Genomic DNA, 6,491 nt, shown 5'->3' on the forward strand with positions numbered 1-6,491 from the left:
ATTCCATAATCTTGAATTTTTACTCTATTATCAACACTCCATCGCTTAAGAATGTCTTGTATTTTTATCATTTGCTTTTCTTGCAGGGCATGTTATCTTGGCCTCCTTGGAAAAGTCACAAAGTGTGGGCCTGTTTGTGCTTGCCATGTGTTCCTGAGGCACCAGCATAAAACTGGGCAGTTGGTGCTCTGGAAACATTCAACCCAGTGTTTGACTAGAGGAAGTTATTTGTATGAAAACTGAAGAGTCTGAATCCTGTTTATCCTCAGCCAAATGAAGAGATGGTGTAGTTAATGCCTGCCTCCTCCTCCTCCTCCTCCTCCTCCTCCTCCTCTTTTCCTCCTCCTTCTCCTTCTTCTTTTTCTCCTCCTCCTCTTCCTCTTTCTCCTCCTCCTTCTTCCCTTCTCTCTCACTTTTTGTGGAAACCAAGACAGTTGCTGTCATGGTGTGGGTGGGAATAGATGGAGCCGACAGGGACTTGGATTTCAAACCTGCCTCTATTCTGCTAAAAAACTATCTATTCTGCTTCAGGATTAACTGAGTCAAGTACATAGGGAGCACACTGGAATGTAGGAATTAAAATAGAGTTTCTTAATAAAAGGTTTAATTTTAAAGCGTGTGTGTGTGTGTGTGTGTGTGTGTGTGTGTGTGTGTTGGGGTATGTGCAGTATGTGCATGTGAATGCAAGTGCTCTTGGAGGTTAGAAGCATCAGATTTCCCCAGAGCTGGAATTACAGTAGTTGTAAGCCACCTGATGTAGGTGCTGGGAACTGAACTCTGGTCATCTGGAAGAGCAATATGTGTTCTTAACCGCTGAGCTCTATCCCCAGCCCTTATACGTTTTACTATAAATGTGCAAACTAATCCTTGGGATTTATCAAATACAATAAAAACTACATCTGTTTTAATAGTTTTTTTCATAGCTAACAGTACTTCTCATATTCTAAGTTTCTCAAAAAGGGGATGGCCAGGCCTTCCATTCTAGTCTGTCACACTTCTGTGCTGAAATTGCTATGGGAAAAACAGAACATATTTACTGGGCCTGAAGCCCAGTGATCCAGGTTTCAGCCTTCTCAATAGTGGCCTTGTCCAGGGAGTCTTACTTCATTTCTGGTGTGTGTGTGTGTGTGTGTGTGTGTGTGTGTGTAGGTGTGCTAGGGACTGAAGCTAGGGCCTTGTACTTGCTAGACTTTACCACTGAGTGATATCCCCAGCCCTCTTTTAAATTTTCTTTGTGAGATAGGGTCTTATTAAGTCCTTCAGGTTGGCCTTGAAATCATTCTGTAACGCTGGTAGTTCTCAAACTTGTGATCTTCCTGTCTCAGTCTTCTGAGTCCTTGGATTACAGGTCTGTTCAACCATTCACACCTGACTTTGTCACTGGCTTTTCATCTCTCTATAACCACGTGGTTCTCCACTTTAAACTTTCATTGAAGAGCCACTGCTACCCTCAGGACAGAGTCAAAGATGCCCTACATGTTTAGTCCTGAGTCCTTTGCCTGGTATCTGCGAATCTGAGAGATATGGCCCGAGCATCATGCTTTGCCTTAAGCAAGAACAGTGACTGAGGCTATAGCTCAGTTGGTTGAGTGCTTGCCTAGCATGCATGAAAACCTGAATTTAGGACCAAACCAAACAAAAACCTGCTGGTGCATACCTGTAATCCTAGCTCTTAGGTCATTATCAACTACATAGCAAATTTGAGGTCAACCTGGGCTACACAAGAGCCTGTCTCGATTCCAAACAAATAAACAGGACGAGATTGGAAGTAAAACTTCAACTTTCCCTCCTTCCTGAGTCCCCTTCTTAGCTCTTGGCCTTAGAGACCACATGATTAAACACACGAGGGGCTGTTTTTCCTACTAGTGTGGTACTCATGGTCTTGCTCTCTCTCGGAGTCCTAGCAGGACTCTCTTTCTCATTGGCTGTGATTGTCGTCTCGGATTCTGGAAAGGCATGGCTTCCACTCTGATGAAGGTCACCTGAGCAGCTAACTGCATTCCTTTGATTTTAGTGTCTCTTTGAAGGATGAGCAGAATGAGTTTGACAATATGTCCCATGACTTCTAAGAAAAAGGTTTCTAAGCTGAAAAGTACAATAAAAGATAACAGTTATTATTTTTAATCTCTTGAACTTCTAAACTAATTTATTTTTTGTCTGCTAGGTTGTAGGATTGACTGGAGGTGGCAGAGGCGATTGAAAATGGCCTCTACTATAGTAGGGGCTGAAGAAGAGGTTCAGCAGTTAAGAGCACATACTGCTCTTCCCGAGGACCCCAGCTTGATTCCTAGCACTCCTGTGGGTGGCTCACAACCACCTGTAACTCCAGTTCCAGGGGGATCTGTCTCCTCTGGCCTCTAGGGATACCAGTACTCATGCGCACATACCTACACAGAGATATTCATAATGAAAACAGAAAGAAAGAAAATAGCATGCAATGAATCCTTCCACCGATCCAGGGAGCCCTCAGAGGCAAACAGGACTTATTAAATATACGCAGTGTCCAGAGATCAGTGAACTGGGGTCAGGGGAAAATTTTGTCCATTTCTCATGTAGCCATTGAAAATTCCTACTATTGTCTGGAAACAGAATTATGTCTTAATCAGAGTTTCTTTTGTTTTGTTTGTTTTCCAGGCAGGGTTTCTCTGTGTAGCTCTGGATGTCCTGAAACTCACTCTGTAGACCCAGGCTGGCCTTGATCTCACAGAGATCCACCTGCCTCTGCCTCTGAGTGCTGAGATTAAAGGCATGTGCAACCATGTCCAGCTTTAAAACACCAAATACTGGATTAGTTACTTTCATATTACTGTGAAGAGACACCACAACCAAGTCAGTTTACCGAAAAAAGAGCTTATTGGGGCTTCGAGTTTCAGAGGGTGAGTCCATGGCCATCATGGCGTGGAGCGGAGGAGGCAGGCATGGTGCTGGAGCATAGCTGAGAGCTTGCATCCTGAGGCAACAGCCCTGAGGCAGAGAGATAGCAAACTGGGAATGGCCTTTCAGAACCCTCAAAGCCGGTCTACAGTGATACACCTCCAACAAGATCACACCTCCTAGTCCTTCTCAAACAGTTTCACCAACTAGGGACCAAATATCAAACATGTGAGCTTATGGGAGACCATTCTCATTCAAAACACCACAATGACCAAGGCAACTTATAAAGGAAAACACTTAATTTAGCTTGTGGTTCCAGAGGGTTGTATCCATTATGGGGTTAGGTAGGTGGGGGAGTGGGGTGAAGGTGTGGCAGCTGAGAACTCACATGTGGAACAGCAAGTAGGAGGCAAAGAACACACTCAGGATGGTATGAGTCTTGAAGCCTTAAAGCCCACCCTCAGTGACACACCTCCAACAAGGCTACAAGTCTTAATTCTTCCCAGATGGTTCCATCAGCTGGGGACCAAGTATTCAAACATGAGCCTATGGGACCATTCTCATTCAAATGGCCATAGTTTACAAATATAACAAATTAACACACATAAACATTAGGTAATAGAGTTTCAGATAAGTAAGAACTATCGTTTCAACACTTTTTAATACTCTTCAAATTAAACAGAAATTCCTTAGGTTGACACAGTTTTCATAACCAGGATGCACAGCTATTTTTCTTCCTTAGTGTTGTAAGCGCTTGAATCTTTTACTTATGATTGTGTTTTTTTTTTAAGATTTATTTTATGTGTATGAGTGTTTTGCATGAGTATATGTGCCTGGTGCCTGTGGAGTTCAGAAGAAGATGTTGGATCCCACTGAACTGGAGTTATGGATGGTTGTGAGCTACCATGTGGGTGTTTGGAATTGAAATTGGGTCCTCTGCAAGAGCAGGCAGTTCTCTTAGCCACTGAGCTATCTCTCCAGCCCTTATTGTAGTTCTTTATAGATTCTATACACAGGCTCTGTTTGGGTTATACATGTTATAAGGCTGTACAAATTTTGGTCTTGCCTACATTTTCAGTTTCTTCACGTATCTTTATAGCAACATTGTCTGAGAGAAATGTAATGCAAACCGCATTTTGATTTTTACTTTTGCTTGTAGTATTTACTTTAGTTTATATATACACTATGTATGCTAAATACTATATATATACCATATATGATAGTAAATATACCACACATGATAGTATATACGCCATATATCATATATACGATAATATACACACACACATATTTGGGACAGGATCTCCTGTAGCCTAGGATTGCTTTGAACTCAATATATAGCTGAGAATGACACTGAACTCCCAAATGCTGGGATTATAGGTATATGTCATTTAGCTGCAGTTATACTTAAAAACCTTAAAAAAAAAAAAAGCTGGTAAATTGCAATAGTGAATGGCTTTGTCAGGTGCTTTGCTGCTGGCGTCTCGATGTGATTGGTGATTTGTGGTGTCATCACATCTGTGAAAAGGTGAAAACACAAATCTTTGTGAAGAGCCTGTCTGTCTGGTATGACCATCGTCTTGGAGGCAGTCCTTCCACGCTATCAAGAGTGTGATGGCTAGTTGGGTGTGGTGGCATGCGCCTTCAATCGAAGCTCTCAGGAGTCTCTATGAGTTCCATGCAGCCAGTGCTATAGAGGGAGAATCTTAAAAACAACGCGAAGACAAGGATCCAAGAGCGGGATAAGGAAGGCATCCCCCTGGACTAGCAGAGACTCATGTCTACTGGCAAGCAGCTGGAAGATGGCTACACTCTTTCCGGCCACAAAGTCTAGAAAGCTGACTCTAACTCATCCTCCACCTGAGGGGTGGTTATTAATTCATCAGTCTGTATTTCCTGTGGGCCGCAATGGCTTGACTCTGCGCTGTAGACATTTGACCTGACTTAAGTTTAGAGATGATGACTTTCAGTAATAGCTGAACCTCTGTTAAAAATGTAGATAAAAGCCGGGCGGTGGTGGCGCTGGCCTTTAATCCCAGCACCCGGGAGGCAGAGCCAGGCAGATTTCTGTGAGTTTGAAGCCGGCCTGGTCTACAGAGCGAGATCTAGGACAGGCACTAAAACTACACACAGAAATCCTGTCTCAAAAAACAAAAAACAAACAAACAAAAAAAAGAGATAGAAGTTTATTGCATGGTGAACATAAGGGAAAAAAAAGATAAATTAGCCAAATGGTGGTGGTGCATGCCTTTAATCCTACCAGCACTCAGAAGGCAGAGGCAGGCAAATCTCTGAGTTCGAGGCCAGCCTGGTCTACAGACTGAGTTCCAGAACATCCAGGGCTACACAGAAAAATCCTATCTTGAAAAACAAACAAACAAACAAAATCCTATCAATACATTTACTTAAATATATAATATTTAACATTTATAGTCAGAAGTTTAAAACCCCAAGTGGTAGTCTACATTGTTTCTTATGTAGCAAATCGTCAGTATTTGGTAGCTTGCTGTTACAGCACATCCTGATTCAGACTGCCTACCTACTTTGCAAGTCTTCGAGGGTCACACATGGCTAGCAGCATTAGAGAGCACAGAAAATCTACATCCAGGTCATTCCATTTTGCGCACATGAATGATGATGTTTCTTTCCCTGTATGCCTGCTTACCAGGCTGGTTGTTTCCACACAGACAGCTGCGGAGACCGTTTCCCCACTTACCGACACGTCCACTCTTTCTGCAGCAAGGAGCCATCGAAGGCTTTACTTACGACAGTGTCTTTAATGCTTTAGTGTGGAAGTGAGGCCAAGGAGCCAACATTCCCAAAGGCTTGCTGTACTCAGAGTGCTGTGAAAATGCTTCATACATATCAGTTCATGCTCTCAAGTTAATTCCCAATATCCCTATGATTTACTTTTATGACTAATGGGGAAGCCGAGGCTTGTGCTGTTGTGGCGTTTGCCTAAAGTCATACTGTTGTAGGACCTACAATTCAACGAAGGCTGTCTGATTCTAGATCCATGAGCTTTGATTTTCAACTTGGTAAGCACAGCATCTATGTGGAAAAATGCATAAGCAATGAATATATAATTGGCAAATTATAAAGCCTACAATATCCATGCCGAGAGATAGATGGTGTTTCCAACCTTAACTCCCCTGTATAGGGACTCTATATATACGGTCTCACTCCACTCTAAGACTTTTGTTTGTTGCTGTTAAAACTGTGTGTCTTTCCCAGGCTGGCTTTGATTTCCAGACCCTCCTGTTTTGTTTTTTGACGAGAGAGAGAGAGAGAGAGAGAGAGAGAGAGAGAGAGAGAGTTAATACATTCTTAAAAAAATGTATTAACTTTGTTGAACTCTTTTTTTTTTTTTTTTTGGCTTTTTTGAGACAAGTTTTCTCTGTATGGTTTTGGAGCCTTTCCCAGAACTCACTCTGTAGCCCAGGCTGGCCTCAAACTCACAGAGATCCGCCTGCCTCTGCTCCCAAGTGCTGGGATTAAAGGCGTGTGTCACCACCATCCGGCTGTTGAACTCTTCTTAATTGTAATAATTTGTCTACAAATTGTCTTGTGTTTGCCGGGTACATACATAATTATACCATACGGGAAAAGAATATCTT

Source organism: Peromyscus eremicus, chromosome 3, assembly GCF_949786415.1.
Source record: "Peromyscus eremicus chromosome 3, PerEre_H2_v1, whole genome shotgun sequence".
In the NCBI taxonomy this organism is placed as follows: Eukaryota; Metazoa; Chordata; class Mammalia; order Rodentia; family Cricetidae; genus Peromyscus; species Peromyscus eremicus.